At 32.0% G+C, this 13,766-nt stretch overlaps 1 pseudogene; it reads right to left on the bottom strand.

Moving 5' to 3' along the window:
- The window catches only part of LOC112004554 (protein NRT1/ PTR FAMILY 6.2-like), a 36,036-nt pseudogene extending 23,570 nt beyond the window's left edge, over window positions 1-12,466 (bottom strand).
- Between the last annotated feature and the right edge of the window lie 1,300 nt (window positions 12,467-13,766).

Genomic DNA, 13,766 nt, shown 5'->3' on the forward strand with positions numbered 1-13,766 from the left:
ATCGGTGTGAGGCTGATGTGAGGATGAATGTGTGAGGGAAAAAAGGGGCTAATGCGAGGTTGAATGTGTGAGGGAAAAAAGGAGTTAATGTGATATATATATGGCATCTTTAGTGACGAAATGCAAGTCGTCGCTATTGCTTGCCTTTAGCGACGAAATAAGATTCATTGCAGATACTTCGCACAATCTTTTGGTTTTCCTTTTCAGCGACGAATTATTTTGTCGCTACTTGCTGCCTTCAGCGATGAAACAGTTTTCATCACTAATAGCATGACCAACAACACCTTTAGCGACGAAAGCGTTCATCGCAAAAAACTTAAACTTTTAGCGACGAAAAAATTCGTTGCTGTAGATCAATTTGGTTTTGCGCCTACACTTTTGTTTGGTGCCCTTAATTCAGTACAACCTATAGTGATGAAATCTATGTTTCGTCACTAAATGTTACTAAATTTTTTTATAAATAGCGACGAAATATAAATTTTGTCACTATAAGGTACTTTTTTGCGACAAAAATATTTTCGTCACTAGAGTTACATTTTGTTATAGTGAGGGTTTCGAGATGAAGTAGATTTGCGCTTAGGTGCCATGTGCAAACTGTTTGGCTCTCTCTCTCTCTCTCTCTCTCTCTCTCTCTCTCTCTCTCTGAGAGAAAGAAAGAGAATAAAACACAACAGAAGTTCAGAATAAGAAAGATGAAAAGAACGTATGCATAAACATGTGACATGAGAATTTAAAAGCATCATGGGTAAAAACCCAATCCAACCTAACAACACTCACAAGTTTAATCAAGCACACAATCCTAAAATGCATGAAACATTGTTATAATGCAATGATGATGCAATGCATGAGCATATAACACTAAATCAATACAACCCAACCCAAAAATTTCACAAAAAATCTCAAAAATCCCAAAAATTTTCAAAACCCAAAACCTAGGTCTAAAAATGCATAAATGCATGAAAAAAAAGTGTTGAAGAACACTTACCAAGAGATTTAGGCTTGATCTAGGCCGAAACTTGAGTGGGTAAGGAGATTTGAGTAAGAGGAGAGTGTTTGGGTCGAGAGAGAAGTGAGAAAAAGTGAATTCTAAATCGCGCCTATCCTTTAAATAGAAAATGCAGCTCGACGGATCGAAGACTCTATTGAGGGTCTATCAAGCACTAAATCTCGACAGAAATGAATCTGTCGAGGTGCTGTCAAGGATCTGTCAATGGCAAAACTCACCTCAATGGATCGAACAATCTGTCAAGAATCTATCGAGCAGACAGAGAGCAAAGAAATTTGGCTCAATGGATCGAAGAAGTTGTCAAGATTCTATCGAGAAGAAACCCAGAAATCTCGATGGATCAAGAATCTATCGAGATGCTATCGAGAAAAGAGAAAGAAGGCTCGATAGAAAGAGAATTTATCGAGCTTGAAGAAAAGGAGTTTTCAAAAAGGGAAAAACAACACATAAAGATGAATGCAACAAGCAAGCTACTCAACCAAAGATCCAAACAACATATTAATCTCTCAAAACATCTCTCAACATATATGTAAAGCAGATAGATCCAAAAGCGCATTCACACACACTAAACAAGTCTAACCAATTTTATATTTCAAAAATAAGTTAAGACAATTTAGTAAGCATATATTAACACATGTATCTCCTGTGAAGGCCAAATCACATTGTACCTGCACATAAATCAAAAGTAGCAAAAAAATTGTGTGTTGCGTGTGAAACATAGCAAGAGTGCATAAGTGTCTCATATTATGAAGATTTGAGATATGAGAAAATCAAATACATTCACACACAATCATAACTGCTTGATAAGAACTATCACCTTCGAGGTACATCCTATAACTCTCACATCTCCTAGCAATACGCTTGCAATCATATTCAAAGCATTTTGTTTCTTTTTGCTTTTATTTTCTTTGCATATTTTTCTTTTTAAGCATAGCATGCATGGGCATATAAGGGAGAGAAGAGATACCCATTTATGTAAGCTAAAACATCCCAATTTTGCTGTGCCTAAGCATACAGATGTTATTCATGATTGACAGGCTTTGGTAGTGAGATGATTACTTATACCTTTCTCTTAGGATTTTCAAGTCATTTCCATCAAAAAGAGTGATATGCGTATGAGATATAAGAGACAATCTTAATCGTACTTATCACAAACACGAGCCACAAAACTTACTTGCTTAGTTGTGCATTGAGATGCTCATCTAAGTTACAAGAGATTTAAAGTTTAGAAAACTTTGTTCCAATGGCCATCCAAGGTACACAAGTACCAATATACACAAACACACTATTTTTGTATTTTTCAATTTTTCAATCAATTTTTTTTTAATTTTTATGAAATACAAAATAAAATAAAAAATGAAAACAACCAAACAAAAACATGAAGAAACACACAAAGCATAAAACTAGACTGACTCAAAAACAACTAAGAAAACCAACAAACAAGCAAGATATGCAAGCAAGGGGAGAGATAAAGTGAATAAATCATTTGGAGCCTTTTTCCTTCCATACTTTAGGTTTTGAGGAAGGACATTTCCTTTGCGCGAACCTTTTATCTTGAGGAGAGGGGGAAGAATTGAATCCATTAAGGTTCAAAAGGAACATAATGGTTTTAAGAAGATCTCCTAGAGGAGTAAGAGGGGATGGAAACTGATTCTGGTTTCCAGATGAGAGCATACTATTGCTTTGTTGAGTGGCTAACCACTTATAGCAATTTGGACGTGTATGCCCTGAAGCTATGCAGTGATGACAGAAATGCAACTTTTTTTGTTGAGACTTTTTGTTATTTTCCTTCTTAATCCTAGGGTTTCTAGTCTCTTTCTTTTCAACCTTCAAGGGTGCTCCTAGTATAGATTTGCCTTTGTTTAAGTTCTCACTAGCTATTTCAGTTTTAACTTCATTATTTTTAGCATCATTATCATTAGCTGCTGAAACAAAAACAATCTTACTAGAAGAGGCAATATTAGGAGAAGAGAATTCATACCCCAAACCAGTTTTATCAAAAGCAGCTTTTTGAATGCCTAGCATCTCATCGAGCTTGCACTTGAAGTCCTCTCCAATTAAGCTCTGACTTGAAACAGCTCCGCTTCAAGCTTCTTAGTTCTTTCAGCCAAGAAATTGTTCTCAAATTGTAGTACTCCAATGGTTTGATTGACTTCATCAACCTTGGTAGAGAGCTCCTCTCAATCTAGTTCTACATCACTTAGCTTCTTGGTGGCCAGCCTATACAATTTCTCATGCTTCTCAAAAACTTTGTACAACTTAGCATAGGCTGTATGAATGTCCTCTTAATCGTCCATTTTCTCAAATTTGGATTCCACCAAGTCCTCTTCTTCATCCACTGCTTCTATGATCCCCTTAGTAGGATCCATTATGGCAGTTAAAGCACTTAAAATTCTCTTGTCATCACTGCCATCTGACTCAATCTTAGGTTCAATATCACTTAAGGTAGCAGCAAGAGCCTTGCTTTTCCCAATTGACTTGAGATATGTTGGACATTCTTGTTTCATGTGTCCAAAACCGTGACATCCGAAAAACTTTGGCCTGGAGGGAACAGTAGACTGACCGCCATCCTTAGCATCCTTCTTTTCTCTGTCTTGACTTTTGAATTGTGAAGAATGGGATTGCTTACGGTCCTTATCAAAACCTTTCACATCGGCATTCTTCATGAACTTCTTGAACTGCCTAGTGATGTATGACTTCATCTTGGAATCTTCATCATCTGAAGACTCGTTAATCTCATTACTTTTGGTCTTTAGTGCCATGCTCTTACTTTTACTTCCTTTCCTAAGTCTAGTCAAACCTAATTCATAGGTCTGCAAGTTGCCAAACAGCTCCATCAAAGGAATGGTGTCAATGTCCCTTGATTCTTCAATGGCAATGATCTTAGAATGGAATCTCTCAGGCAGAGACCTGAGCACCCTTCTCACAATCTTGGGTTCGGGAATCTATTCTCCAAGTTTGAAGGCTGAGTTAACTTGTCTTTCAGCTTGGCATAGTTAGTGCCATCAAATAAATGAGGTATAATAAGAGACTGTCCTCTATCTATGACAAACAGGAGTCCATGGATCACATAGTAAAGATTAAACCTAATCAAAGTGTGCCTGCTCTGATACCACTTAATAGGGTAAAAATGTATTGACCCATTTGCAAACTAATTAATTACCTAAGTTAATTAATTAGGTTTAATTACATGCAATGGCGTGGTAGTATAAACAAATCACCAAATAACTAAATGTAGCAGAAAATAAATTTAACACGGGTGATTTGTTTATAAACAGGGAAAACCACCGAGGCAAAACCCCACCGGGTGATTTTAAGGTTACCACTCCCAAGAATCAACTATTATCAATCACAAGTGGTTACAAGTATAAAGAATCTTATTAATACCTATCTTGAAATATCAACCTACAGTTGAACCCTTACCCCAATACCCAATTGGACTTTTATTGTAGTGTCAATCTTTCCGTTCAATGTACGAATCCCAATATGTGACTAACCAATGATGCACGGATCTCAATACGTGACTAACTCACCAATTTGAAGAAGATTGTTGGCTGCAAAGTTTTTCATTTCATCAACGATGAAGATCAAGAAGCTCTTTGGTCACAAAACCCTTGGTGTAAAGACGTAGTAGCTTCTACAGAGAAAATAATGAATTAGGCCACTTTTTGCATTCAGTCACACAATGCATGCGCAACGGTCTTTAAAATAATTTTTATATATGTCGAGGGTTGTGAAAAAAGAAACCCTACACAAATATTTCAGCATGGGTCAGAAATCAAATCTGGAATTTCTGATTTTATAAGTCTCAACAGAAACAGCTTGTGTCGAGCTTCAACATTAAATCTCGATAGAAAGGATTTTTTCAAGAATTCTGTTGAGCTTTAATGAACAACTCTTCTTCACTTATTTCTTGGTCAGATCTTCATGGATTCAACACTTGACTTGGACAACATGTTTTTTGAAATCTTAAACTTATTCTAGATCTACCTAATTATAAGTAAAGTGCATTTTGTCAAAGAATTAGCTAATTACATAAAATATGTCTCTAACAGAAATGACAAAAGACATGATTTTATGCAATGGAGTAAATGTATTATGGAATTTTTCTTTAGCTTTACATGGTCAACAAAACATTCTGCCCAACTTTTTTTCATTAAATTATTTTATATATAACACAAGACGGTCATTCACAATTTGGGGGTGAGTAGGCGGGTAGCATAGGTTTTATAGAAAAAGGAAGAAAGAAGTAGTAATATATGTGATCCAGCCCACACTTCTTTTTTGTGGGTTTTTTAAAAATAAAATTTCACCTTTGTAAATTTTCAATTATAATTTTGTAGTATTTTGTTGCTTAATCTCATAGATAGTGTTTCTTTTAGTAATATTGTATTGCTTTATCCAATTCATTGAATAATATAATGAATCCGATTACATAACCCAATTAATGTTTTAAATTATATATATATATATATATATTACTAGATTCTTTTCTAAATGCATGCATGTATTGCTTATATAATATTATGATCAATACTTATTACAGTTGAGTTTTAGATTATCTATGTCACAAAAAAGATTAAGTAAATTTCTTATATTGTTAATTGAAAATGAAATGTTACCAAAACTTATATACAAAAACTTAATTAATAATTTTGCATCTAAAAAAATAAGAAAAATAATAACGAAAATTAAATAAATATTATTTAATTACAAATATTTATTTAATATTTAAATATATAAAATGTTAGGTTCTAAAAGTTTAGAACAATTGGCAAACCGTGAACACAAACTTGTCTAGATATAGATTCTAGAGTCTATAGGTATTATTAGACAATACTCAAGGTGATACAAGTCAAGATTCAAGAATATACAAGTTGCAGAAAGAAGAGTTTAGAAATTGCCTGGTTCAATTGATCGAAGAACAAGCTCGACCAATTGAAACACATATCTACAAAATTTTAAGTTGACCCAAATAGCAGTTCAAGCTCATTAAGTATTAAGGTTTCAATCTACTTTTCCTAGTATATAAAGGAAACCCTAAACACGTTTTTATAAGAGTTTTCAAAGAGAGAAGAGTGTGCCTCTTTTATATCTAGGGCTTTGTACCCAAAAAGCTCTCTCATGTCTTCTACCAATGTTATTTCTTGAAAAATTTCAAGATCCAGTATTGTAGAAGTTGTTGCCTTCTCTAGTCATCAAAGGTGCTGATGATTTAAACCTTCAAAAGTGGTCTTGGAGTCACAAATAAGAGTTTTTTTTTTTTTTTAATCATAAGTGTGGGTGCTTGTGTTGCAAAGGCCTAGGAAATAAGTAGTTTGTAGACTCGGAGCTATCATGGGGTCGTGGTAGTAAGTTTTCTACTCAAGGTAACAATAGAATGTTAGTGGTCTAAGTTCTATTATACAAACTTCAATTTTTTCATAGTGGATTTGCTTTTTACTTGAGGATAATTAGGTTAAATTCTTCCCAAGTTTTTTACCGGTTTGGTTTTCTTGGGTCATCTTATCGTTTTGTTATTTATTTTTCAACTAATTTGCATGATATGATTGTTTTGTTTTAATCTAGATTTGAATAATAAACCTAAGTATTCACTTGGTTAATTAATTAAGTTAAAAAATCTAGTTTACAGAGATCTAAAATGTAACATAAAAAATACCCCACTTAAATTAGTTGCCTTAGAGCTCTTGCATCAGTAAGTGTAAAATAGTGCAAAATAGAAAAAGTGTTGAGATTGCACATTTTGACCAAAAAAACACCCACATTAGTGGATGTAAAATTGTGCATAAATGCACAAGTGCTACAGTAACCGTGCATATATACACGGTTACTGTAACTCGTGCATTTAATATTTTAATATTTTTGGGTAGTGTTGGGTATGTGAGAGAGAGGGGTAGTGAATGAGGAAATAATAAAAAATTATAAAAGAATGAATATTTTATTGAATAGATGTGTAGAATAGATAAACTGATGTGAGCGTTTTGTAAAAATGAGTGTGTAAAATAATAAAAAAAAAGTAGTTTTTTGTGTGCAAAATAGACGAAAAGTTTGTATGAGTTGATGCAGTTGCTCTTAGTTCCCCATGTCACCCACGCTAGTTGTACTTCTTTATTTGCTACCATAGCCTCTACAGCACAGTAATGGTTTCCATTATTTTGAAAAGTGATGGAATCGTTGCCATGGCTCTTGGTGTGAAGGGCGTTTGGGATTCAAATGATTTTCTTTACTTTATTTAATATTTTTAATTTAACTAATGAAGTATATTATGATTTAATTATATTTGATATTTCAAAAAATTCTTTAATTTAATTTAATGTTTATTTTTTATTCCATGTGGCAGTACACATGTCATTTGATGTGGCATAAAAATAATTTTTTATTTGGGCTGTTAGCAATGTCAGCATTTTCTATTTATCATTTAACAACCTAGACTATTTTGCTACAATAACAAAAGATTAGTGACCAAATTGACACATTTGAAATGTCATGGACCAAATTGATATATACGACATAAAAGATAGGGATCAAATACCTAATTTATCATTTTTCTTGTTTCTTGACATCTTTCAGTCTTGAACCTTTCTATTCCTTGGACTTATAGAAATTCAAGTTTTTGTCATTGCCTGGGTTTGTTTCTTGCGCTATGTACAGTCCATACATTTTCATATCTTAGGTAATTCAGTTTTAACATTAATTTATGCATTGCAGAGTTTATAGGTTTAAATCTCAAATTTTAACTCATTTTTATAACATAGTGTGATACTTTCACCTGCTGAAACTGAAAATCAGATTAAGATGGATGATATTGACACTAAACTATAATGAATATGAATAGTATTTCATGGCGTAAATGGAGGATTTAAAATTAGACCTAGACAATTTCAATTAAAAAAAAAAAAAAAAAGACCTAGACCTCAAGGGAGGTAAAAGGCAGAAAAGGGTTGCTTCACGTTGAAGTTCAAACAGAAAAATTGGAAAGGAGAAATTCATAGTTCATATGAGAATCCAAATGAAAAACATATGCAGCAATTTTATTAATATGCAGCAAAGATTCTGCGGTTACACATTTTCTTCTCTAGGAGGAGTATTGATAACACCGTTCATCTCTGGAACAATTTCAGTAGAATTTGGTCTATACCTTAAGGCGCACACAATATAAAATCCCAAGTCGATCAAAGTTAATAGTGCTAGAAAACAATAGAAATTATCCAATCTGCATTTATTAATACTAGGAGGAAGCCAATTGTGCCCATCATTGCATCCACTATAATTACTTATTATTGTGACCAAAATTGTACTAAAAAACATACCAAATGAGGTGCTTGTGAGGTAGAGAGCAGTGGTAATTGCTTTCATCCCATTAGGTGCATTGTTTGTGAAGAAATCCAACTCTCCGGATAACATAAAGGCCTCTCTAATACCAACTAAGATGAACTGTGGAAGTAAAAAGAAGCACTTATTGGAAGGGTTGTCGACCTCATGGTGCCTCCACGGGCTTCAACAACTGATAATCTTCTCTTTTCCACCAGTGCTGCCGTTCCCATTCATATGGAGAAGAATAGGCCTAACCCTACTTTTTGCAAGTTTGTTAAACCTAAATAGGAAAAAAGAGATAATTAAATAAATAAATAAATAGAAAAATATTTTCATTTATCAAAAATTATTATGACTACTTTGAATCCAGATTCTTATTATATACCTCATTAAAAAAAAATAATAAAAAAAAGGAGAAAATTTGGTAGAATAGACTTAAGGGTGTAAATAAGCCGAATTAAGTAGAGTATTAAAAGTTCAAAATTGTTTTTTTAATTTTATTTTGAATGCAAGTTGAGCTCATCACCAAATTAAATTAACTTTTTCTTGTCAAAGCACAAATTACTTGATTAACTTTTTTTCACATAACATTTATAGTTAACATTAGAACTAAATTATTCTATCCCTTCACAAATCTATACTAATAATTAACAACTAAATTATTTTTGAAGTTTTTTTATTTGATATAATTAGATAGAATGAATTCTAAATTTATGAACTTATTGACAAGGGTAGCTTGATACATTTGGGGGCCTAAGGTGAAAACAAAATTGAGACATTTTATATATTTAAATATGACTTTAAAAAATTCAATATTACTTAAACTCTTTTTTTTTTTTTAGATGCAAAATTACTAATTAACATAAACTGCATAATTTTTTTTTTTTTTTTTGAGAAAGTCTATAGACACAAAAAATTTGGCAAAATTTTTCATACTTGTTGATGTGGCAAATTGAGTGGTAAGTAAAAATATGATGTTAATGGTAGACCTAAATGAGAACTAATAAAAGTTTGCCAACTTAACTATTGTGAAAAATATTATGAAATTTTTAATGTATTGCTCTTTTTTCTAGACTTAGTGTTAAAGTTGTTACTGGTTTTAGTTTGAACTTACTACTGAAATTACTTTTTTACCCATTAATAATAGCCAGTAACAATTTGCCATTTAGAGTTTAATTTATTGCGAAAAATATTGTAGACATAGTATTTTTTTTTCTTCTTTTTCATTTGATAAAAATATTTTTTTTATTGGCTAATATTTGTGCTTAATTAATACTATTAGAAAAAAAAAAATCATATTGGTTAAAATTTGAGGGACTTTTTCTACATGGGAGCCTTAGGCGACTGTCTCTTTCGCCTATACTATAGAGGTAGCATTTCTTATAGAGATTAGATTTACCAATCTTATATTGTTAAAAATTATAATAATTTTTATTATAAACAAGATTATTTGTATTATCAACAAATTACAAATAATAATTTTATACCTTATAAAATAATTGACATACTTACCAATCCAATCTTAAGTCTAAATAATAACTATATTTTTTCTTACATTTTAAATTATAAAATATTATATATACTCAAATTGAGTTATACTTACAAACTTGTTTATAAGCAAATTATTATGTTTAAGCTTATTCATAAACAAGTTATTATGTTTGAATTCGCTTGTTTAATAGTCAAATTTAAACTTAGAATTGAATTTGTTCGAGTAAGAATATCTCTACTTTACGTACCTTGACTATTTCTAGAATTTTTCATGAGAGGCATTATCAGGCTGTCATGTATAGCAAGAGTGGTCATCATGGCCACAACGAAAAAGGCGAAGAGTGATGCCGTAGGAATTTGAAGGGAGGGTTGGGTTGGGTTGGGTTGGGTTTGTGAGGGGAAGGGAGGCGAAGGGACGTTAGGAGGCAAAGGGTTGTCGGGAGGTGAACGGTTGGGAGTTAAACAGTCAGCGGCTGACGTTTGGGTTTGTGAGAGAAAGGAAGAAAGGAAGGGAAAATAGTTTGTGTTTGGGAGGGAAGTGAAATATATTTGCTGAAATGGGTTTAAGGGAATTAGAAACCCCTTTAGCGACGAAGCTCAATTTTGTCACTAAAGAACCCAAATTTTGTTAAGATTTTTAGAGAGGAAATTCAAATTTTGTCGCTAGAGTATACTTTTAGTGACGAATTGTGATTTCATCGCTAAAAAAATGAAAAGAAAAACCATGATTTTTTTTAGTGACGATTATTTTCCGTTGCTAATTCTTCCTTATAGAGACGAAATGATTTTCATCGCTAGTACTATCCATAGCAATACCTACAGTGAGAAAATATTTTGTCACTAAAAATTTCAACTTTTAGCCACGAAATATTTCGTCACTATAGATTAATTAAGTTCCCACCAAAGTTTTCCCTACTGGTGCTCATTTTTCAGATCACATTAGTGATGAAATTCATAATTCGTCACTAAATCTGTATTTTTAGCAACGAAAAATATTTACTCACTAATTTTCGTCGCTCAAAATACAATTTGCAAGAGTGCACTATATGCATACTTTCTCCCCTTTTGATAGGGCAGTATATGCATACTTTAGTTATAACAATTCTATCAATGATTTGAAAACTAGTTAAGGAGTTTAGGAAAAAAAAAATAGAAAAACATAATTTAAGAGAAGTAATTATTTTCATAGAGAAAGAAAACAATATTCTCAACAAACCTCTAAAATTAAGCAGTTCTAATGGTCACATACCGTAACTTATAATTTGTATGATATATGATTGATTCTTGAGAAGGGTCCTCATATAAGGCACTGGCATTAGATGGAAATGTTGTCTTCCTTTTCGTTACAGCAGCCACTATGACTTGAAGAATTTGAAGTATAGGGGTTCCTACACGTTTCTTGTACCTATGTCTTTTAGTCCCTAGTCCAAAGACCAAGAGAGCAAGTATCATTGAGGCCGAGCAAATCTCATATGCCCAGCTTCGTCCCACTTGATCTTGTATATAAACAAGTAGTGTACATGCCAATAAGGTGCCCAAGTTGGTAACTAAGAAGAACCTATCAAAGAAACGCACCATTTGAGCATTTTCCTTGTCATCATTTTGATCAAATTGGTCTGTTCCAAGCCCTGGAACACTTGACTTTATTCCACCAATTCCTATATTAGTTAAATACACAGCCTTGGTGAGAATGCCCATTTGAAGACTGTCGGCCTTTACACATTCATTGGATAAAGCAGGATCACAAGGAGGCAGGCGTAAGTTTGGCAAAGCAATGGATATGGCTAACAAGCATATTCCCTAATTATCAAATATAGAACTTCGCAAGCAAGGAAGCAGAATACTTAGAGATATATATATATATATATATATTGAAGTGTAGCATATAAATATCATATTAGGATTGCATGTTCACATGCTAAAAGAGTACCCACCCCTACATGAATTGCAATAGCAATGACTATTGTCCAATATCGGCCTAAAAAAGAATCTGCAACAATGCTTCCGAACAAGCATAGAAGATATGATGTGCCCCCTGATGTTGATGCGAAATTTTGAAACACTTGCGCTAGAAATATGCACTGTGTCAACTAAGTATGTCACAAGGTTCACAATTATTGCCATTGAGGAAAGTCTCTTGCACATTTCAATATCTTGGAAAATGATCAAAATCGGTATGAGTATTATAAAATATTTGAATTTTCTTTATTAGAGTTATGACTAAAACCAATTAGAATATGAACTAAATTGCTTTAATAGTTCTTCATGATAATTAAATGTTGCAATCAATTTGTAAATAGGTAGTAATAAAATAAATGGAAGCAACTTAGTGTTTCTAATAAAGATGTCTAAGATTCAAATCTCTCCTCCTTATTATAACTATAGAATATCAACAACAAAAAATATTTGAAATAGAGATAGAAATTGGAAGCACCTGCTTTGGTCCCTTCCAAGGAATATAAATTTACTGTAAGATTCAAATAAGAACATTTGGGAAAATTCAAGTAGCTAAAAACCATATATATATATATATATGCACAATAAGAGACAATGGAATTTACCAAGGATTTGACCTGTACAGAACCAACCACCAATTTTGGTCCTATCAGCTGGATTACCTTTGTGATCAAATGCATCTAAGTCGAAAGAATTCATTTTCGATCCCTTCCTCTGTGCTTTAAGAATTAAGATAAAGATCAATCACTAGTGTTTTTTTTTTTTTTTTTTTTTCGTTATTTGAACGACCACTTTAATTCAAGCAATTTTTTTTTTTTTTTTTTTTCGTTATTTGAACGACCACTTTAATTCAAGCAGGTTTTATATAAAAGACCAGCTATGGCATTTTTGGGGTGCGTCATACTATACATCAACAATCTCTAAAATAGATTTAAAGATTATGCAAACAAATAAGGGTTTAAAAATATATATAATATCTGAATCTGATACTCCCGTGGGAATATTTGATTCATATATTATAGAAAAGTCAACTATAATATCCGACCTTCTAATTTTTAACATTGACTTCCAAAAGAAAAAAAAAGAAAAAAAAAAACTATGTACGATATAGTGCTACCTATGTGAAGTTGTGAACCTTTATTTTTATTTACATTTACATCTTAACGGTTAATTTCAAGATTATGAATAAGATTAAATTTTTATTTTTTAAAATTTTTAGGTATATACAAAACTTTAATTTATAATTTCTCAAGTAGGACAGTATAGCCTTAGTTAAGGCTTATTTTATTAATTTATTTAAGTTAAATAATAAATTGGAATAAAAAAATAACTTGACCAATAATTTTAATTTATCCCAAATAGAGATTAGGAGCAATGAGAATAACACTTATAATTTGGCTATGATTGATTTCCTAAGTCTGAATCGTAAAATAATTGTCGATATAAAAAAAAATTACGTGCATACATTTAATTTTTGTTTATATATATATATATATACATTTTTATATGTCACTATTGTGTTGATATTTTTTTTAAGATAAATATCAAAATTTTATTAATAATAACAATATAAACTGTGTTGACGTAGCATTCATTACTTAACAGCCTCTATGAAATACTATTACTCGCATGTCATTTCGTGTTGATACTAGATACTTAGGGTGTGTTTGTTTGGAGGTTAAATAGGGTGGATGGAAAATTATGGTCACAATCAAACATTAAACAAATCAAAAAGATGAATGAAAACTATATTAATAAACCCATATGAAACGTATTAAGCAAAGAAAGAATCTATTGAAAGAATACTCGCCTTGCTTAGCTCAGATCACGAGTTTGAGGTTGTTTAACCAACCACTCAATGCCTACAATACTGAGATCAAATTGTGATTACAAGAGAAAATTAAAGAATACAATAGAACTCAAGAACAAACTTTAATTGAAAAGTATTTAGAAAACAATTTTGAAAACAAGTTTCTGCCCTAGTTGTATACTAGAGAGA

This window comes from Quercus suber, unplaced genomic scaffold, assembly GCF_002906115.3.
Source record: "Quercus suber isolate HL8 unplaced genomic scaffold, Cork oak 2.0 scaffold_211, whole genome shotgun sequence".
Classification (NCBI taxonomy): Eukaryota; Viridiplantae; Streptophyta; class Magnoliopsida; order Fagales; family Fagaceae; genus Quercus; species Quercus suber.